We start from the raw sequence: 24,248 nt of genomic DNA, 5'->3' as shown, positions 1-24,248 counted from the left end.
TCCTTCCAACCACGGTCTTCGGAAGCTAGGGAAGGTGAGTACCATACAGAAGGTTTGAAAATATAGTTACGTTTCTTTCGAGTAATGGTAACTAATTAATAACTTTTCGACATAGTAATCGTAACATTGTTGCTTTTCTTTACGTTTCCTCATTGAAGAAAACTTAATTCCAGTTTTTTTAAAGACAATATCTTGAACCAAATGCTCGCATGCAAGAATGGGAAGTTGACGATTATAAAACCGTTATAAAATGAAAGGAACTGGCGTAAAAAATGATTGTCACCTTTTCCTGTTTTTACAAGAGAACAACTCACTACTTTCACCTTTAATACAATTTTAGAACCTTCCCATTTTTTAGTTTTTCGTCTGTACAGTTACACCACATAAAACTACACTGTCGGAGCTGTTTAATCCCATCGACAACATCAAATCGGTAAAATTGGACTGATCAGGTTTTTCTCCTGTGCTCTTCAAATGTCATAGTTTTATCACGAAAATCGCTGCTGCATGAGCCAAGTGTATTTATTTCCGAACACTTAGGACATATTTGGAGGTAAATACTGGTTTGGATCCCACTTTAAACTAAAGGTCCAGTCCCGATTAGCCTTACTGTGCATAAAGTGGACAATTATAACACCATTAAGCCTTGTTTCCATGATATGAAAAACTAAATATGCTGACCAAGGCAGTAATTTATTTTATTGAAAACATAAACTAAACGTAACGTTTCAACCTTCTAGCAAGGTCTTCTTCAGACTTTGTATCAAGTACAAAAGTACAAGAAGAAGACCTTGCTAGAAGGTTGAAACGTTACGTTTAGTTTATGTTTTTAACAAAATAAATTACTGCCTTGGTCAGCATATTTAGTTTTTCATAAAGTGGACTTAAAACAACAATTCAATCAACTTAGGACATATTGTAATCTACGACAATTCTGCAAAGCTCCGTGGCTCGACAGTAAAGAAAGAAAGAAAAGTTGTGGCCTGGGACTGCAAAGCGGCTTTTCATGGGTGGTGCGTGGCTAGCACATCGACTCACGTGGTCGTTGTTTTCCGGTTTCCGACATCGGTCTAAAATGAAATAAAATGTTTACCTCTATTTTCAACTAAAGGGAGTTTAATTCAATTCTATAACATCTACATTTTATAGTACATATTTTTTTTCAATTTAATGAAAATTAATATTAATGTTTATTGTCGTCAGTGAAAAGAAAAAACAATTAGCTTGAAAGTCATCCATGAATCACGTTATACTACTAGTTATAGAATTCTCTAGAATATATATCTTAGTTACTTTTAGAAGTAACTGTTACTGTAACTGAGTTACTTTCTGAAGTAAGTAACTGTAACTCAATTACTCATAAAAAAGTAACTTTCCAAACTTAATTGCTGGTAATATGTATGTTTGTAGCAAATTCGGTTTCTTTAAAAATGGATTGGTCGATTTGAATGACTATTTATCAGAACTCGATTTGTACAACATTTAACCATCATTTACGTATATATCTACGTTCTAATTTTTTTCTAAAGGAAATCGGAGTTAGTGCGGGGTAAAATCTAAATCTACCGCTATGACTACACCAATGCATAGTGTGTGGAATTCATATAACATCTAAATTTGCATATCTGATCCGCTCAAAATATTTTGTCACCGTCATTTATGTACGAAACCGATAGATATTAAACAATATAATGTTTGGAAGCTTCTTTGCACATAACTTTATGATTACTAGGGACATTGAGTTTTCGCGATGCGCGAAATCGCGAAATGTGAAAAAAAAGATGCAATTTTGAACATTCTGCACGTAACTACACCCCCAATGATGAAATATGCATGAGTTTTATTCGCGAAGTAATGCGAAATGTGTGCTTTTCCACGAAATGAACGCTTTTTCGCGAAATAACCGTGAAATATCATCAAATTAAGTAGAAAACACGCAAAAACCGGCAATCAAGGTTGTGCGCGCAAACTGTCGATTTGTAACGAAACGTTTGCCTAAAGTTTCCTACCACTTGCATCTGGAGAACGTTTTATCTTCGATCACATCAGGAAGACGCTGCAAATTGGGATTTCCTATGCACATAATCTCAGTTCGAAAACTTCGCTCCCTGTCAAGCTGCATTCCTTTCTTCCCCGGAATATGCAATTTAGAAATGAAGTGATTTTGTGTTGATGTTTTATATTTGGTTGGACAGCTAAGTACTTGCGTATGTGTACAGTATACAAAAATGAAGTAGTTTATCAATTTATAGCTCCTTTGTATGTTGTTTCCTCTCATGATGAAAAGGTGTGTGCCAATTTTTTTTTCCACCGCTGGTATATACCGCTGATCTAACATTTTATTTACCACTCTCCTCAGTTTTATTTACCATAAATTTGTCTCCCTAATAATTACGTTCATCTTTTCTTTTCCGCAGAACAATTTATAGGCTATTTGTAGAATTCCTGACGCCAATGTACTCAAAGGAGCTTTTCATTGCTTCGGACTCGAATGTCATGTGGAAGGAACTAGAATTTGTTTCATCCTCTACATGCATATATTCTAACTCGTTGCGTTGTGCATTGGATGCATAAATATTACCAAGCAAATTGTCCATCACCATGTTTATTCTCTTCGTTCTATGCAATGAGTGCTTGAAGAAATGAAAGAAGCTGCTGACAACCTCTGCACCAGCGTACTTAGAATGAATATAACATAACCATGGACAATTTGTCGAGCAATAAATACACTGCACACTGTATTTCTTAACCCGCAAACAACTATACTAAAACTATCTCTTAATGCTCATGACTTCTCTGTAACTCAACTTTTTGATCGCATTTGTGAATAAAACTCGTGTACAATTTGCATTTCGTTCCCTGTGCCAATAATATCTGTTCAGGCGGGACAGCAGATTTTTAGCTCGGGATATGATCATCTTTTGACTATACCACACACCAAATCTTTGCGTGTCAACATTTGCGTTCAAGGATTATTACTATTGCGCAAGCAGTATCTCGCAAGCCAAATGTCTACAGCCTTTCGCTTTCAAAAACCATAAATTATTGCAGGATTTACAACCCTTTTCATTCACTGAATCATGTAGGCCAAACAAACAGCATTGGAACGTATGCGAGGCGCCAAATTTAGAATTAAGACGACTAAGGAATGAAACGTTTTGACATGAATCATTTACATTCTTGTGATTTTCTTTGTGATTTTAACAAATATAACACCTGGGTAGCATATATTGATGCTAATTAGGTATTTTATCTGGCCACACTGCATGGAAACATCAACGGAAATCAACTAGTACAGTGAGATGCGTTAATACAAGGCAAATTCTACATCACTAATTTTTCTTTTACATTCTATGGGTCTTTAAGGAATGGAATTTTCTGATGCTCGTCCATAGGTTGTCAACTGTTTAGTTGGTGTTTTGTTCTAATGTTATAAATACGTTACGCAAGAAAGTGGAAATGAACATGGTGATGATCAATTAACCTAATAAATATGGAATTGAAGACTTGAAAATGAGCTGATGCGCATTCCGAATTGGGTATTACCTGTTTTCTTCTAATTCTCTATTCTGGGGTGTAAGGGGTGACCGTCCTAGAAGACACCCAGATGTAGTATACCCTGGACTGCTGACTAACGAGACCCTGGCGTGTGAACCCAACGCCACTATAACCCTCTATGGGACTTGTGTTGTGTGCTGTTCATGTGTGTTTGTGATTGTCTCTTCACGTATTTCATCTTATCACCAATTATCATCATCTTCGCATTAACCAACAATGGCTGCGAAATAAAATAAACCAAATAATTTATTCATTCATTCGTTCTCTATTCTGTGCATTCACTGCACAGGGATTAAAATGAAAATCTGAACAATACAGTACACTTGCCGCTCTGGAGGTTGTTATTTTGCGGCATTCAACTGTTAAAAGGATAGACTTTTACCGCATAGTACAGTGGGATCCATGAGTATCACCGTGCAAATTGTCCATCACCATGTTCGTGCACTCTATTTGACCCAATAAGAGCTCCAAGAATTAAAAGAAAACTCAAAACAAACTGTTGGCAACTTCTGCATCAGCATACATAAAAATCCATTGCTTGAAAACACATAGGATGCAAGTAGGAGTGTGCGGAATCCCGAAAAGTCGGGACATTGATCGGGAAAAAAATTTCCTGTCCCAATCCAGACTTCGGGAAATGACTTCCCAACTTTTCGGGATCCCGAGCAGTCTGGAAACACCGAATGGTCATTTTAAAAAGTCGTCAATTCTCGATGTTTTCTGCATTTTAAGTTTCTGGAACTTATCGGAAATTGTTATTTCTTATTCGAGAAATGCAAAAACAGTAACTTAAATTGAAAACGACGTGTAGAATTCGAGATTTTCAGAGCTTCCGGAAATTTCCCGACTTTGACGGGAAATTGCGAATTTTTCCCGTCCCGAATGTCGGGGATTTAAAATTCTGTCCCGCACACCCCTAGATGAAGGAGAAAAAATAATGACATTAGTCATGGACAATTTGCACGGTAATACTCATGCACTGTACTTCAACTCTAGTTCTTTTTTAATGCATTATGATCATAAAAAATCAATCAGGTGGCAACACTGGATGACACATAAAAATGTATAAATATGAACGCATTAAGGAGGACTTCAAAATAGGAAGTTTCGTGAAAGAAAATGAAGGAAAAACTGCAACGTTTTAATGATTTTTTTGTTATTTAGCATCGCTTTTCTGCCACTTTTGGCTAATCGGGATGACGAGTGATATGAAATTGATGAAGGGGCACTCATAAATGACATCCATGCTTAGGCCGAAATTCGAACCAGGGAACCTTGGCGTCGTGCCACGCATGTCGGCTACAACGTTTTAATTTGCAGTTTAAAGTACTCTGAGCTCTAGATTCTGAAGCGAATCAAGTACACGCAGTCCAACAACACACTAGATGTACTTCTGTCAACCAACTATTTAGTAACGTGCTTTGGTAGATTTCATTTTAAAATACTAGCTTCGAGCGCAAAGTTATTCGTTTTAAAAAGTGGCGTTGGCAGAGAAATATCATTCAATGCAGTTGTGACGTAGGGTACGAAAAAATGGACAGCAAACGTCATGTATTGACACTACAACAGTCCTTATATGACATTTGCCAGAGACACCTGGCGGCAAGTTTCAATCTCGATACACGTTCTCGTAGCGTGTGCAATCTGCACATTACTAAGCACTGGCGTGGCAAATAAATTTGATTACAAGCACCGAATTAAAAGCAATAGCACAGATAAATACGATGACGTTTTGTGCAAACACAACAGTTTATAATGGAGCGATTTGAAATTGAGTCTGTGGTTACAGATGTGATTGTGTAAGTGATTTGTTGCAAAGATAATTTTGTGTTCTAAGTTAGAATTTGAGACTTTATAGTTTACTGTTTGAATATTAGTGTCGTTCTAAAGATATGTGCGACAATGTGAACATTAATTGATGAAAAAATCTAAAGGCCGTAAAGCCAAATTTGCTGGTACAAAACCAGCTGAATCCAACATGGACACGGACATTAGTGCCATGGAACTTTCCAGCAACGTGGAAATCATAACTTCTGTAGAAGAAGTTAATAAGTTGAATTCTCAGTGTAATAATATAGATTACACGCAACAAATTAGTAAATCAAGTTCCAAAAAAGTTTATGAGCAACAGGTATTGAAGTACAGAAGTAATCATTTAGGTCCGTATGAAATATTTGTGAAATCTAAACATCAGGATGCCTCAGGTGGAAATGGCAAAGGAAACATTGGTCAACTTCACATTTTAAAATTAGGCCAAATAGTCAGCAAAGAAAATATTAGAGGTTTGAAAGAGATAGATAGCCTTGGGAAAAATCTAGCTAGACTTACCTTTACGTCATCTAATTATGCAAATGATTTCCTTTCGAATCCATTACTGTTACAGAATAATTGGGAAGGTTTTGTTCCATCACACCGAATACGAAGAATGGGAATTATGAAAGATATACATCAGTCAATAAGTGAAGATGAAATTTTGCAAAATATAAATTCATCAACAGCCAAAGTAATAAAGGTAAAACGCATTGTGAAGTATAAGTACGAGGAGGGTACTCGCGTTGCTGTTCCAACTCGAACGGTAATTGTAACATTCGACTCGCAATCCTTACCACAATATGTCACACTGTTTTACAAAAAGTTTGATATTGATAGGTACATTCCCTTGATTAAACAGTGCACTAATTGTTTTTATTATGGGCACTTCAGGGCTAATTGCAAAAGTAAATTAAAATGCAAACGCTGTGGTGAGAATCACGAATCGTCCTCTTGCACAAATAAGATCAAGTGTTTCCATTGTAATCAGGAGCACACTGCAATTGACAAAAACTGTCCTGAAAAACAACGTCAAAAGGAAATAATCAAAATAATGACAGTTCAGAATGTTACGTTTAACGAAGCTATGAAGAAAGTCCCCAAAATTAACTATATGTATGGATATGAACAGATATCTACTGGCCATGTTCAGGAAATAGAAAAAACAGTAATGCCATTTACATATGCTTCGATATCTAACAATTCGAGTAGCACCTCATATCATAATAATATAATACAAGATCAATACAGTGTATCTAATAAAAGGCCATTGTACAGTTCAAAGAAAGCTGGAAAATATTTGGAAGAGACTGAGTCTTCTCAAGGAAAACGCCAGAAACCTTCTCAAACATTGAAACCATTTGGACAAAATGAATATAAGAAGAGAATGACAAACCCTGATTATTCTTTGTCAGGATCTCGAAAAGACAATGCTCCGGATTTGTCGACAACATGCCAACAAAATAGATTATTTGTTCTTGCAGAGGCGGCTCAAGCTATCCAGCCAAATCGGGCACAAGAACAAAATTCTACAAAATTCCTAAATAATTTTTCATTGTTTATAGAACAATTATGTAGCCTAGCAGGGACTTCGACATTGAACGTTAACCAGGACTGGACTTGCATTGCTACAAGTATTTTGCAATACTTATTTCAACAACCAGCATGCCAGACAAAGTCTTGAAAATATTACAATGGAATATACGAAGTTTAATTCCTAATAGACATAATTTACAACATATTTTATCTTATTTTTCTGCAGATGTCCTTCTTATACAAGAAACGTGGTTGAAAACTGACTCAACATTGAAGTTTAAAGGTTACAATTGGATAAGAGATGATCGTTTAGATGGATACGGTGGTTCAGCTATAGGTGTTAAAAGAAATATACAGTATGACATTATTTTGTTTCAAAATATAAACAGTCAAATTCAGATTACAGGTGTTCGGATTGCTGATACGTCTTATGTATCAATTTACTGCCCTCCCACAGTGCACCTCCCTGTTACAGTGTGGCAGAATATTGTTGAGCAGCTTCCACCAAACACTTCATTTGTGCTGGCAGGGGACATTAATGCACACCACCCTATGTGGGGCTGTTCTCTAACTGATCGATCAGGTAAAGATTTGTATAATTTCTTGCAAGATTCCTCAGCTGTATTACTCAACGACGGAACACCTACAATAATCTCAAGACCTAATGAACAGCCGAGTGCTCCAGACATAACTATTACCTCAAATGATATCGCTTCAAAAATCCATTGGAGTGTATTAGAGAAGTGTTACAACAGTAATCACGTGCCAATTATGATAACCTTTCAACATAAAAAAAAAAAAAAAAAAAAAAAAAAAATATAACGAGGTTTATTATGCGCTCTGAACAAAACAATAGTCAATATATTACAAGAAGGGTTGAATGGCAGAAATTCTCCGGAAATGTAAACAATGCAATAAAGAATGAATTGTTGAAACAAGAAGTATCGTATGACACATTGGTGTCTCTCATTCGACAAGAACAAATAAATGCAACAGTATCTAATTTTGGATCTAGAAGAAAAGTGACTCCGTGGTGGACAACGGATTGCCAGAAATGGGTAAACGAACGACAAAAAGCATACATAAATTATAAGGAGAATCCTACCATCAATCATTTTATTAGATATAAAGAAATTGCAGCAAAAACTCAGAGGTTCCTAAAGAAATCAAAATCATACTTTTGGAAGTCATTTTGTTCTACATTAACTAAAGATTCTTCTATTTCAGTGACTTGGAAAATAATAAGAAGTATGTCCAATAATAATACTTGTCATTATTTTGGAGGAGATATCAATTCAGCCTGGATAAAAGAATTTCACCGCAAGTTGACACCAGATACGGTTGAAACTAATCTTTCTCAATTGTTGAACTCTATGAAATATCCAGAAACATCCACGTTAGAATCGCTATTCACTATGGATGAATTAGAATATGTTGTTCATAAACGAAAGAAAACGTCTCCGGGTTTAGATGGTATTACATACGAATGTATTCAACACTGGCCTTTGAATGGATATGAAATTTTACTAAATACATACAATTCAATATGGAATAGTGGAGAAATTCCATCACAGTGGAAAGAAGTGGTGATAATACCCATATTAAAACCAGGTAAACAATCAGGAATACATACGAACTATAGACCAATTGCAATGTCATCATGCCTTGCTAAATTATATGAACATTTAATACTGAACAGACTCACATGGTGGGTCGAATATAATCAGAAATTACCGAAACATCAGATGGGATTTAGGAAAGGAACTGGAACAGTAGATGTATTAGCGACACTAATTTTAGATATATGGCTATCTTTCATACGGCGGGAATTTTGTATCGTAGTTTTTCTCGATCTAAGTAGCGCCTATGATTCTGTCCTTCCAAATATACTGTTACAAAAATTGGAGAAAATGAACGTTCCACGTAATTTTATAAAAAGTATTCTTGGATTATTATTGGCACGTAAGTTGTACATTCGATATGGAGGACAGTTATCCACCGCACGTTATACACATAAAGGTCTACCACAAGGCGCAGTGCTGAGTCCCATGCTATTTAATATGTACACGGCAGATTTAGGCTCAAAAATTCTTCAACACACTCGTCTATTACAATATGCAGATGATATTGTTATATACACTAGTAGTAAAAATATTCAAGAAGGGGTTCAAAAAATTCAAAAATCTCTGGATGAATTATCATCATGGTGTGATATCAATGGAATTGAAGTAAATCCAGATAAGTCTTCGGTGGTAGTTTTTAACAAGAAGAGATCTCATTCATGCATATCAATAAATATAAACGGAAAAACTATTAGTCAACAAAGAAGTCATACATTTTTGGGACTTATATTAGATGAAAAACTTAAATGGAAGTCACAAGTAGAACTGGCACAATGTAAGGGATCTCAAGTGTTTAACATAATAAGAATGTTGACAGTTAAGAAAAAGTGGGGTGCTGATCCTAAATTATTACATCAGATCCATAAACAGATGCTAAACTCAAGACTAGAGTATGGTTCCTTTATGTACAATGATAATTTAAGTTGGGATTTTAACACACTATCTTCTATCCAATATAGCAGTTTATCCAGGATTTATGGCCTTTGGAAAGGAACTCCAAAACAAGCAACTTTCGTAGAAGTGGGAGATCCACCATACAAACTTAGAGTTAAATATCTTGCGAGCAAATTTTTACTTAAGAAAATTGCCAACACGACATCTCCGATCATACCAAAACTTCAATTGTTAGACTCTTTGATGCTCAACAGACGTACAGCAAAATATAAATCCAGATTACCTATACTATATTATGCTTATAAGGACATTAATAAATTTCAAGCTAATATTATTCGTTTACCTAATGCACCATGCTTCATGACAGACTACTTTAATATGATATCTCCAATGAGGATTCATTTTCCTGCCTACCCAAGTAGAGTTTTCAGGAAGACGATCCCTACAATTTCAAATAATATATATCAAGACTACATACATTCAAAATTACAATGTGAATATCACATATATACAGATGCTTCAAAATCAACGTCTGGAAAAACAGGAGCAGCATTTTACTGTGATAATTCTGCAGAATACAAAATTTTTCCTTTGCCATCGTATCTGTCCATTTACACTGCAGAAGCTTTTGCAATACGACAGGCGTTGCTTTATGTACAAAAGAAGAAGTTAAATTCAGTTCTAATTGCAACCGATTCAGCCTCTGTGCTAAATTCTTTACAGTTTGTATCATGGTCATGTCATACGGAATGGTACATTGTTAACATAAGAATACTCACACTGAAATTAATGAGATTGGGATATGATATCAACTTTATTTGGACACCTGGACATTCTTTAATAGAAGGGAACAATATAGCAGATACTTTGGCAAAATATGCAGCGAATCAAACAATCCAACGGCCGCTTTCAATAAAGATTCCGTCCGTAGTTTTGGAATCACACGCTAGAAAAATACTATTTACTGACTGGCAAAGCTTGTGGACATATACTGGCACTCAATGCGGTAAGGCCTACTATTCTATACAAGAAAGAATTCCAAAGGAATGTTGGTTTAAACAGATTCAACTCTCCCGGAGTTCCCTCACAACTATAATGCGCTGCAGGTTAAATCACACTATCGCCGCAGCTCACCTTTACAAGAAGAATTTAGTGACTTCACCAGTTTGTTTGTGCAATGAATATACTGCAACTCCAAACCACATTATATTTCAATGCAAACTTTATGAAACTTACAGAGAACCATTTTTACAGGAATTGTACAGGAGTGGACATCAAGCGCCACTGACACTGCCTTGTTTACTGACTTCACCTTCATCCTCAGTAATCTATATTCTTGCAAAATATCTTAATAAGTCTAATATAATTCTGTAAAAGTGTAATGAAATTTGGAAACTATTTATTATGAAAGGAATAATTGTGAGTAAATATTATGTGCATATATGTATATAATACCAATTGATAAATTGTTAACTGGTGCATGGATTTTGTCCACAACCAATAAATATTTTATAAAAAAAAAAAAAAAAAACAGTTTATAATTGCTGGTGAACGTTTCTGTAGATTTGCAAAACCACTGTACTGAAACATTCTCAATTAACTTTAACACTATCGAATGCAAAGAAAATAAATACACATTCATTAAAATTTTGTTTTGTGGAGTGCAAGCTGAGTGCAAACAAAATGCTAATGAAGCAGTTGAAAATGTTTATACTATCACCGGTACAATTCTGGTCTTATCGATGAACAGTTTGCCTACTATTATTTCTGTATGGATCTGTACAGCTAGACGGAAGCAGACGGTGGCAAGAACTGAAGGTTGACTGTTCTATGTAAAGAAAGACTTAAGAATTGGTAACGGATGAACTGCAAATATTAATTCTCAAGATAATTGCACACAACACAAGACACACACTTGTCAGCAGTAGACGTTATTTATTGTCTCCCTCACCTTCCTCGTCTTGTGGTTGGGGGAATTTCAAGATGGCCGACCTTGATGCCCAGGCTGTCCTTAATACCAGCGAAGGCACGCGCACAATTCCACCACAGTCACAATCCACTGGTTGTCGCATTTCTGACTGGCTTCTCCAACGCGGCTTCAACTCGACCAAATCGGAAGGCTAAAAATAGTGACCGCCGACGACCAAAGCGACGCCAAACGTCGATTTGACGAATCGTCCAGGTAGGTGCTACCAATATCTCTAGCGGGATCTGCCAACATTGGCTTTCACAATTAGTACGAGCAGATTTATCTTCACTTGTTATCTGCTACTGTCTAGGTTGTTTATACATTGCAATGTGCAAAGAGAAACAGACAACAAGCCTCAGAATAGATACCCAATTAGAGCTCAAGTGCTTAAACATAGAAGCCAAATTTACACGACTTACGATTTGTTGAATTTCTACCGTAGGATTAATAGCGATTGTAGAGTTACACCGGAGCTGATAACGTTGACGTATGAAAGTCGCCAATCCACATAAAACTCGACGCGGCAAATACTCGTACTTATGCTGAAATACTGTGAATTCGCAAAGCAAAACATATTTTAACGTGATGAACGAGATGTTTTGTTTACAATGGCTTGCTCGAGGGGAACCCGTGTCCAGTATGTTGAATACTTGAAAAACTACTGCTTAAAAAAAAAAGTAATTTGCAACATTTTCTTTACACGCCACGATCCGTTTTGTTTATAACCTATTCTCACATTTTCAATGGAGTACATTTTACTGAGAAAATTTCAGATGCAACACATAACGGCAATTTTACGCTGGAATCCTCATAATCAATAATAATAGTAATAATAAAAAAACAAATACGAAAAGCAAGCCTTTATTTAGAGTGATGTGAAAGTTTTACCGTAAGTTTGGTTGTTTTATAATGAAAACCACGAGAGATATACGCACCACATTGAATTATAATTCCTCGTCCATAGAGATGTACAATTCTTTACTTTTCAAACCATGTCGTACGAAACATACGATATTGCTGGAATGTGTATTATATTTTTAAAATGTGAAAAATACGACGAAAATAAAGATCCCTAAACCATCATCGTGGTGTAATTTGAATTGTCGTAGCGATATAAGAAAGAACTGAACCTATAAGTGAGGTTCTGACCTAATAGCACCTTGATTTCACCTTTGCTACCGAACATCAGGTTGTGTGTTTGTGTAGAAGCATTTATGACATGTGCAACATGAAAAAATGTACTTTAGCAAAATATAATCTTCAATGGAAACACGGGAATTTTAAAAATTTGTTCCTACATTCTGTATTATCTAAGCACGGTTGGCAAAATTTGTGTTTTTGTTTTAAACAAGTTTTTAATGTTTTAAACAAGAACCGAAAAAAACATGTTTTAAATAAATAAACGTTTAAAACATAATGCCAAAAAGATTTATTTTCTAAGAATAATGATTAATAAGGAACCTGTTAATCATCCAAGGATTGACTCTGATCCTATTATAAAGTAAATTCTTGACTATTTTTTTTAAAATACACAGGGTGTGCAAGACAAATTTTTTGGTCGGGACGGAATTTTTTTTAAATATCGATATTCGGGACGGGAAAAATTTGCTATTTCCCGACGTCCGGAAATTTTCGGGACGGGAAATGTTCGAAATTTTCCAAAGATCTGGAAATCTCGAATTCTAGAAGTCATTATCACTTTAAATGATTGTTTTTGCATTTCTGGAATAAAAACTAACTATTTCCGATAAGTTCCAAATACGTACAACGTAGAAAACGTCGATAATTGACTACCTTTTAAAATGACCATTCGGTATTTCCCAACTGCTCGGGATCCCGAAAAGTAGGGATCATGTAGGATGTTCGAGAAGCTTCAACTAATCCACAGTTGCCAGGCCCCCTTCAGTCCACGTGGTAGCTACATTGTTTCGTGAATTCAACTAAATATTAACATTAACAACAATGCACATTTTTCAGTGTGTTAAGTGAGGGACAAAACGGTTTCATCCATGTAGTATTCAAATTTTAAAAATATTTTAAACACCTGTAAAAAAACATAGCCAGGTGCACAGGCCAGGTGTTTTAAACGTGACCCATTCATCACGACATGTTTCTTTGTTAATTCAATATATATTTTCAGCCACTGAAAAGATATCTATGCACAGTAAATAGAATGACACGCATTGAATGTAAGGGTATCAACTATCAAACATCAAGTATCAAAAATGTTTTTTAAACAAATCTGAAAAAAAACATGTTTAAAACACTTTGTTTCAAACGTTTTATACATTTGTGGAAAAAACAAAGCCATGTGTTTTAAACGTTTAAAACAAGCTGTTTAAAACACTTTTGTTTTAAACATGCCAACCCTGTATCTAAGTATTGATAATATATTCGCATGAAAATATTTCATTGTAATTACGAGTAAATAAAATAATGCGCCTCAATTTTTTCAGAGGCGATACAGAATTGAAATAAAAAAATACCCTCAAAATACAAACTTTGATATGAATTTTGGTTGTTCAATAAGAAGACACTAATCGGTGTCACACCTTATTATTGTCGAATATTTTGCATACAGATTCTGTACTGACGAACCCAAAATTAATACCACATTCGTCACAGGTGCCTATGAACTTTTGCCACCAACTGTACACGAACAACAAGTAGATCCGGGGCATTGAATGTATCTGGGTGGAATCGAAAACGACCTGTTAGAATTACTTTACTCGTGCACTGAGATCACTAAGGGACCGGATATCTGGCACCTGGCCACACTGGAACGGGTCCAAACTCCCAGTTTGCTTATTTTCACTTCCGCCGATTGAAGATGCACAATTTCTGGAAAAATTGCCGGAAGTGAAACGTTTACGGCGGCAGAGGCGTAATGGAATGCGCAAAACGACGCGTGAAAGGCGTTGATGTTCATTTCAACCTCAAGCAGAGATATTTTTTTTACTCGTATAGAGAGACTGACGAGTCGATTTCTACATTGTGGCCCAAGCGAGAGGAATGGTCCAATCAGCATATCGCTATTCGAATCAAGAGGTTCCTATTCCTCTCAGTGTAATTACAAATCCACTGGCAACACTGATTTTGTTATTTTCCTATCTAGTAAAGAACGGAAGGATTGACCAATTTGAGGAGGCAATACATTGTAGAATGGGATTAAATGCGAAATTATAATAAATCATTTAACTGTAGAATAATGCAGTTAGATAGACAAAATAACAACACGAAGACATGTAAACAGATGTGTAATTTTGGTACATTGGTACGCTTGACCCTCTGAACTCCTGCTAGAAAGTGGAACATTTTCTCTTGCTGCTAGCTCTCGTAGATATATCATAGTGAAATAATGTGTGGTTTTTATGTGGTTTTTATATGATTAAATGTCTTTGTTATTTGTGGTTTACGCTACCTGAAACTGATTTTATGTTACATAAAACAGAAACCTATGGATTAAAAAATGCGTGTTTTTTCGTTTATTGAGTGTGCATACAACAGGTTTTTAAATAAAATACGGTGAAATTATTCCGAGATAATAGTTTTTTTTTACATACGCGGGCCATACTTTAAGATCAAATATCTCGGTCATGCGCGAATTCCATTTAACATTGAAATATGATTAAAAACCTCGACTTAATTCTCTGGAGAGTACATTAGATCAAAGATCCTAATTCTTTTTCACACAATAATTTCCGCTGTATCAAATAGTCGTATGCCTAAGAACTACATATGTAACACAGTAAGAGTTTACATATATCAATAGTACGTACCATGTTGACTTGGTACAAGTCGTAAGTCATTCATTAACTGAACGAAAACGCTTATATTTATGTGTGTCATTACAATGTTTATATTGTGTAGACCTTGGCTTGGACACCATTCTCGAGCGAGGAAGGTGCATCCAGGTTAACCAAACTCGTAACGTTTCCGACCTTGCAGCTTGGAAATCGTCGAATCTCCCTGTAAGTTCCGAACATTGACACGGCAACCCCGTGGCGCTCTATCAAGACCTGCTGTCGATTTCCGTCAGTGGACTTGGAGTGGAGAGATAAGAAAGGAGACGGCAGAAGCTCGCTCGAAGTTCTTACTTTGCCTGGGTGTTAAAAGCCACTCAAAGCCGATACACGAACTATTCCTAGCGTTGGGTTTTACGTCACAACGTGCCAATAACACGTGAACATCGAACAGCCAAAGGATAAGAACTAACAATTGGTCGAAGTAAACATAACAGCGTTATTTATATCTAAGATAAATATTGCAACACTGCAACCGCTGAACGGACACATTATAAGCTTACTCCAACTGTATCGCAAGTTTCAATTAAACAGTTTCATTTCAAGTCAGTTTCTAAGCTTTTCGGTACAGACGTAAGGAGTACAAAAATCACTGTATAAAATCTACCATGACAAAAACTGTCTTATTTCCAATGTTAGTGCCTATTTTGACCTTTGTAACTATTAGTGTCTAAAAAGAGGTGAAACGTGTGTTTAGTATGCACTTGTTTAGGTTTTCTAATGGTGGATTAAAGGTGTATCAGTTGGTGAAAATTTCTACAATACAACAGTTTACATTTCTAAGGGCAAGTGAACCAACTTTACAACCAAGTCGAAATATGCCCTAAACTCGCAAGAAGCTGTTAAAAAGGATTTTTAAATATATTTTTTTAGTAAAAAGGTAGAAAAAGTTGTAATTGCGGAGTAGCTTACAACACATTTTTCAAATAATTTTTTTTCTGTATTGAAAAGCAATAATAACGCTTAATTGTATGCAATACTGTTCGTTTTTGTTGACACACAAAACAATCTTTTGTACATATTAAGAAATAACGTTTGTCCAGGTCACGTTAGTATAATGAGAGTTATTTTCATTTTCAGGCTTTTAATTGTTCAGTATGTTAAAAACTATTCCATATTTTATACCTTATTGTTTTCAGCGTGTAGTATAGTGTCCTTTTTATTTGCCTATTTGGGCAGGTTTTAGTGCTAAATATGCAGGTTCTAAACACAATACAGTAACCCCCGACTTACGTAATACGCGACTTACGTAAATTCGCAGTTACGTAATAACTGTACGTAGCTGTCACAATTCATTCTTTTTATTTGAAAAGTGTGATTTCAATTTGTTTTTATATTCTCTTATATATTTTTCATACTTTTATAGTTTATATCCGAGTAAATGCTGCTGCATGAGGTTTACGCGACTAATAATACTGTGTATATAATAATAATACTAATACTAATAATAAATATTGCAGTTTCTTACGAAGTTACACTTAAGCAATTTAGAAATTCGACTTACGGTAAAATTCAAGTTACGTAAAGGATGATCCCGGATAAACAAATAATTGAACATCCTAGCGTTAAAATTTTAAAGGGTCCGAACAATAGTCACCTAGGGGAACAAGGTATTGTTCGAATTGTCCAACACCACTATCACATTAGTGTTTGGAAAATTAACGAGGCTCTGGTGTCAAAAGTGCACTATAATAAATAAAATCAACCTAGCTGTCATACTATGCAAATTTTGAAGATGAAGTCAAGGGGGCAATTGCTTTTTATTCTCATGTTTATTGAATATTAGTTGTCAAAAGGAGGGAAAACACTTTCCAGTGATTCCCGTATTGCTCGGTGGGGAACAAACAAAAATGACAGAAAATCACATCTTTCGCAGTTCAACGTCATTTGGACCCTCTTTTGAAACATTTAGGCAGTGGTTCTCAACCTTTTCCAGTCCGAGACCCACCTTGAAGGACATAACACTTCATGCGACCCATAAGCATGGGCGCCGGGAGAATTACTTGTAGGGGTGTGCACCAATGGGCTATCTCACTGTCACATAGACCTAGGCTATGAATAGAAATAAGTTCACCAACTCATAAGAAATCAGGTTGCCAACTCGTACGAAATCAGGTTGCCAACTCGTACGAAATCAGGTTGCCAACTCGTACGAAATCAGGTTGCCAACTCGTACGAAATCAAGTTGCCAACTCGTAAGAAATCAGGTTGCCAACTCGTAAGAAATCAGGTTGCCAACTCTTAGGAAATCAGGTTGCCAACTCATAGGAAATCAGGTTGCCAACTCATAGGAAATCAGGTTGCCAACTCATAGGAAATCAGGTTGCCAACTCATAGGAAATCAGGTTGCCAACTCATAGGAAATCAGGTTGCCAACTCATAGGAAATCAGGTTGCCAACTCAGAGGAAATCAGGTTGCCAACTCAGAGGAAATCAGGTTGCCAACTCAGAGGAAATCAGGTTGCCAACTCCAGAATCACCATCATCTCACTGATATGAATAATTTTATTTACAATTTCTGATCCATTTTTCTCCTGTATTTTATTCTCTAGACTTCAGGCTTCGTAGATAGCCTAGCTAGCCTAGAATATACGCTCCTGGTGTGCACCCAATTTATAATCATATTGTTTGCTAACATCGAGTACTTTAAGAAGCCCTCTTTTACGCTTGCTTAAACAAATTACACATATTGCATTCTAAAAAAGTAAATATGTAAAGTTAATAACTCATTGCTGCGACCGAAACAAAAATGTCAGATTGCCTTGAGTTAAACATCAAAGAGATGCCGGTAAAAGGCAATGGCAGAGCCCGAATAACAGAAATGTAGAGTTTAGACTACGTACAACACGGTTGAATTCAAATTCTTAAAACACTATATCTTGGTAATTTAAATGTAATAGGTTCTTAAGACAAGTAAATACATTTTCGAGCCCGACTTCGCGACCCACCAAACGCCCCCTCGGGACCCAGCAGTGGGTCGCGCCCCATAGGTTGAGAAACAATGATTTAGGCTAGTAGAAAGAGGAAATTATAGAATCTACAGATTTTACGTTAACCTTCTTCTGTACTGCAAGCATACGAATATGGTCGCAGAAAGAAAACAGGCGTTTTGAGTAATACCAGGGTAATACTCGTGTCAGAGTCAGTGTGATGGATAGCCTTGAGAGGAAACTTAGGATGGGTTGTTGTCAGTCGGACATAAAAAATATGTTTTGATTGTTCCATTTGTAATTAGACTGAAGCGCACACGAAATTTGTCGGTCTGCATCTTCTATTCTAATTCCATCGTTTCATCATGTGTCGTTACTTTGTTATAACTCTACGATACGAAAACAGGACCTCCCGATGTTATAGTGTATCATTATAATCAAGAAATCTCGGACTCGATACCCGTTGGAGGCTTATAGTGGAATGTATTCCACTTTAAAACTATAGTTCCAGTCCCGATTAGCCTCTCTGAGCCTAAAATAGACATAAAACAGTTTTCAACAATATGAAAACATTTCTACATTTCGGAACTCTTACTTGCCCTGGGAAACCGTAAAAAAGCATGGGATCTCTGGAAACAATTTCCTAACGAGTATACTCGAAAAACCTTTACCGATTTAAGACGCCACTGTAAAAAGCTGCAAAAATTTAAATATAGTGAATACATCGGCGCTATCGTAAACAACATCAAATCAAATCCCAAACGTTTTTGGTCACTCATCAACTCTAGGAGGAAAAATTCCTGAATACCTTTCGAAGTAAAGCATGACTCAGCACACGCAGAGGGCCCTGACAGAGCTGATCTCTTTAACTCCTTTTTCTCTAAAAATATAGTGTCATATACACCGGCTTCTTCTCTTCCTAATCTCGCTCCAGTTTGCTGTCACTCTCTGACATCTCTCTCCACGTCTCCGGGAGAAGTTCAAAGCATCCTATCTTCGTTGCCTGAAAATCGCGCAAATGGTCCTGACGAAATCCCTATTTTCCTCAAAAACACTGCTTCTTCTCTCGCTATTCCCTTCTCAATTTTATTAAACAGGTGCTTCAATGAGGCAACATTCCCGGATTCATGGAAAAAAGCTAATGTGGTACGTTATATAAATCTGGCGACAAGGATGCTGTTGGTTCTTATAGACCCATTTCCCTGTTATCACCACTTTCTATCGCCTGTGAAAAAATAATAAAGGACCGACTTTACAAATTCACCTCTCCATACATAAATCCAGCACAGCACGGCTTCTTACCAGGCAGATCCTGCTTAACTAACTTGAGCATCGTATTATCTGACGCTATCAACTGTATATCTGAAAACTCTCAACTGGATGTAATTTATCTTGTTTTCTCCAAAACCTTCGACTCTATAAACCACAACTACCTCCTACACAAATTATCTCATCGTTTTAATATTCATGGGAAATTTCTCTCTCTGCTCAAGCACTACCTCCGAAACAGACAACAAAAGGTTGTACTTTCCGGAACCTCTTCTTCATATCGAGGTGTATCTTCTGGTGTTCCCCAAGGCAGTGTTCTTGGACCTCTTCTCTTCATCCTCTACCTTGATGATCTTTCAGAATATCTTTCTGACTCTTGTAAAAACCTTCTTTTGTTCGCCGATGATTGCAAATATACAGTAAAATATCAAATTTAAATGACATGGCACTTTTGTAAAAGAACTTAGATTCCCTAATAAAGTGGTGTGAAATATGGAACCTGAAAATTAATCCTCAGAAATGTACCACCATGATCTTCTCCTTAAAGAAAAACACATTTAATACGCAATATTTCATAGAAAACAATTGCCTTCAAAGGGTTGCCGCACAGAAGGACTTAGGCGTCATATTTGATGAGAAACTCTCCTCTTCTGACCACATCTCTGCAGTCACTAAGGGTTCCATGCGTATGCTGGGTCTCCTCTATCGTTTTACTGAAATAAACAACCTGTCTGCTCTCCGCACGTTTTACAAATCTTTCGTTTCACCTAAACTTGAATACTGTTCTCCGATCTGGTCTATGGCATGGCCCTCAAAATTAGATAGACTAAATTCTGTTCAACATTTCTTCCTGGCCATTGCTCGCCACCGAATTCCATCCACAAAACATTTACAAAAGTCCATCCTTCTGAAAATGCTAAATATCCATACCCCTCATGATAGACACATGCTTGCAGACCATATTGTCCTCCATAAAATAACCAATGGAAACATAAGAAGTGATCGCCTTCTTCAAGATATTCACTTTCGAGTACCGTCCCGCACCACAAGGAGCACTCTGCTTTCCACATATCAGAAACCGAGATTAAACCTAATACAGCGTTCTCTCTTCCACAGACTAGCCGGCCAATACAACACTCTACCAAACCAAGTTGATAGTTTTGAAAACCAGTCACGTTTTAAAAAGCTACTGTGTAACAACATGTAATCCACTTTATCTCATATGTATGTATGCACAAACGCGAAGTATGAAGGGGAAAAGTTAGGTGTTTTAGTTTATGTTATTATTATTTATTGTTACTTCCATTGTTATTTTTTGTTATTTCCATTGTTATTACATTCCAATGTAAAATGGCCAAAGCTGTATTTGGAATTGTCTGGTAAATAAATAAATAAATATTAATTAACATTGAATTCGAACTCAATTATTGCGTAATTACGGAACGTGATTTATTACCGAGGAGAAGGGGGAGGAGGCAGATTCCTAGCAGATAAAGTTTCCTTCTCAAAAAAGTCATTTTTCACTTTCCCAGAGTTCGAAGAAGTAGAAATTGTTAGAGGGGGAGATGTTTGCTCCAGACCTGAGGGTAACTGGGGAGAAAATTCTATGGGACTGATAGACGCATGATAAGAGGAAGAATAATAATTTGTATTCTATAGCATGTTATTGATTGGTTGTTATAGTAACCGTGTGTATGATGTACGTGAATGGCTTCCAGGCATTAAAGTTATGTTGTTAATTTGAACCTACGTGTTTGTATGTCTTGTATATGTATAGATAAGAAATCACACACACACACAACAAGGCTTACAGGGACATGTAGGGGATGCTCTGCATGATTTTTTCTAGCTGCGGTCATGGTTTTTAAAAGTTCGAGGAACCCGCAAATTCTAATGAGTTTTATTGGGTTCCGTTTCAGGACCGGAACATTTTTCTCTCACAATTTAAGTTCGGTCCAAGTTGCGTATTGTTTCATTTCAATACGGAACTTGGACGCTATTTAAATTGATCTGGTATAAATATTCCTGGACAGTATTTAAATTTATCCGGAAAAAAAGTGTCTCGGACCGAAATGAATTATTTTAAACATAAAAAAGGTTACTTACAGTCCACAACCCATTTACGCTTGCTGATTTTTCCTCTCCTGGACCGGAATTGAACTTATTTATAATTCCTGGACCTTTAACAACCCTGGCTGCAGTCCCCCTCACTTCCAGCACTACCCATCAAAGCAATGCATTTACATTTGTAGCACAAATATTTCTGATACTTTTACAAAGTTCATTTTCAACTTTGAAAAATTATCCATTTACGGTAGGCACTGTTAGTGATATGCACTATGAAATAGCAATGAGCGAAGATTCAATATTCAAAGATCTTAGCAGTCAAATAGGAAAGTGTTCTGAGCGAATATCTCAAAACACAATGTATGGTGGCGAGTCAGTAGGTACTTATATTTGATCCATCACGTAAGATGAGGACACGTCCATTATCAGCAACAGGAATACAGTAAAATACTATACCAGGACAAACATATCCATACCTATGATAAAATCTGATGCAGTAGACGCCCACTCAGCACGCACATATTTCCGTGTGGGTCCAGGTACCATAACTCTTTGGTCTACAAGAACAGAGTTTTCATGGTGTAGAGTGGGATGCATATGTGTTACCAAGCAAATTGTCCATCACCATGTTTTACACGATGAGAATTGGAATAATTGAATGGAAATGCTCTTCACCACCATGCTTAAGATTTCATTCCTTAAAATCAGGTAGGATGCGAGAAATTAGTCATGGCAAATTGACAAGCAATACTTGTGCATCCCACTGTACTAATTCGAAGTCTTTGACACTAAGCTGCTTGCTAACTTAGATTCATTCCTGTATTACTTTACTGCAGTGGTTCTCAAACTGTGGTACGCGTACCCCCAGGGGTACATAACGACTTGAAGGGGGTAAGTGATCAGCTCGGAAGTGAAATGTCGAGAATACCCACACGACAACATTTTTGCTGCAGGTGTGTGGAGCAGACTTCATTGTTTCAGACTACATAGCTTTAACACTCAACAGGAAAATAAGGCTGATTTTGTCACTGACACTCTTATCTTTGTTTCACATGTTTTGAATTAAAATACTCGTTCGAAATCTATAATAGGCTAAATTTGGAGTCGAATCTCTGCTTGAATGTTTCAAGTACACAGACAGACATCAAGAAACTGTCAGGCTATGCAGGCATATCTTTCTCACTACAAACTCTGAGGACTTGCAATAAAAGCTCCAAAACTGTGCTTGACAGTTTCTTCACAAACTTATTTATGTTCTTTACTTTTTTTTTCAATAACTCTGGTAAAATATATGAAAATCAAAGTTTGTTTTATATACTTCTTAGCATACATGTATTTCACAGGTTTATTTTTGTAACTAATCATCAAGATTGAAAACGTTGGAACACCGAATAAAATAACGAACGTAGGATTATCTTTCCACATACAGCCCGAATGTCATTTTGCTCTAATATGTAAGGGGAATGACGGGATTGATCACCTGCTTATATGTCCGGGAACGCGCGCCCTGCAGAACAAATGTTTGGAGGGTTTGGAAAAGGAAGGAGCGCTCAAATTAGTTGTGGAGCAGAGTGCAGCAAAAGTTGGAGAAAGTGGGAGAGCTTTTGGTGAGGGTGAAAGAAAAGAGAAGTGAGGCGAGGAAGAATGGAAGAAGAATGAGTGGAGCGCGCGCACACACACACACACACACACACACACACACATATATATATATATATATATATATATATATATATATATATATATAGATATATAGATACACACACACACACATATACACATATACATATATACAGGGTGATTACAAAGTTTCGATCCATTTTTGTGAAAACGACTGATTTATTCTTTCCATTGTAAATGATATGAAAGATGGTGACTAATGAAGAGAGAAAAGCTGTTGTGTGTGGACGTGTGCAGGGATTAAGCTTCAAAAAGGTCCACGCAACGTTCGAAAATAAATTCCAAAAACTTGCCCCAACCAGGGCTACTGGTTCAAAAATTTCAAGCGAATAGGTAGTGTACATGACGCTAAACATTCTCTAAGGCCCAGCGTAGCAGCCGACACCGGGCAACGGGTAGATGCCATCACAAGAAGTTTAAGCAGGGAGCTGTTGTTTCCACAACCGACTGTGCCGAAACCTTCAGGTGGTGCACAAGTAAGACAGGGAGGACTGTGCTGGTCGTGAAACAATGTGTGCAGAGCTGTTACAGGCAGTGAAGGAGAAAGTTATGATGACCCCTTTTCAACACCTACGTCAACGTATCCAGTACGTTGTGCTCAACATGAAACCGGCAATGGTCTTAAAGGTGTTTGGTGAAACGGTGAGACATTGTGATTCATGTGTAGACATGGAGAGTGCTCATGTGGAAGTACGTTGAGGTGACACTTTCATGGATTTTCTTCTGTACACCACTTATCATGTCCGATATTTTTTAATTCGATCTCGATTATGTGTTACCAAATACTAGAGAGTTCATTCAATACATTTGTTTTAATCTCTAGCCTCTTTTTCTCAAAAATGGATCGAGACTTTATAATCACCCTGTATATATATATATATATATATATATATATATATATATATATATATATATATATATATATATATATATATATGTATGTATGTATGTATGTATTGTAGAAGAAAAATTCAAATGTGATGTAGTGCGTACAGCCTTTAGCTCGCACATGAAAGGAATAAATCTAAATCTATTTCTGGGTCTTCTCTATCGTTTCACGGAAATAAACAACTTGACTGCCCTCAGCACCTTTCAGAAATCTTTTGTGTCA

The 24,248-nt window shown here is 36.5% G+C and overlaps 1 protein-coding gene across 6 annotated transcripts in view; it reads right to left on the bottom strand.

The window, feature by feature from the left end:
• Positions 1 to 24,248, bottom strand: part of LOC145987634 (uncharacterized) — a 529,186-nt gene that overhangs the window by 335,208 nt on the left and 169,730 nt on the right. The gene's annotated exons all lie outside the window — the stretch shown is intronic.

The sequence above is a fragment of the Lepisma saccharinum genome, chromosome 5 (assembly GCF_977018435.1).
Source record: "Lepisma saccharinum chromosome 5, izLepSacc3.1, whole genome shotgun sequence".
In the NCBI taxonomy this organism is placed as follows: domain Eukaryota; kingdom Metazoa; phylum Arthropoda; class Insecta; order Zygentoma; family Lepismatidae; genus Lepisma; species Lepisma saccharinum.
The sequence above is the reverse complement of the archived record's forward strand: the minus strand, read 5'-3'. Positions and strand labels throughout refer to the sequence as shown.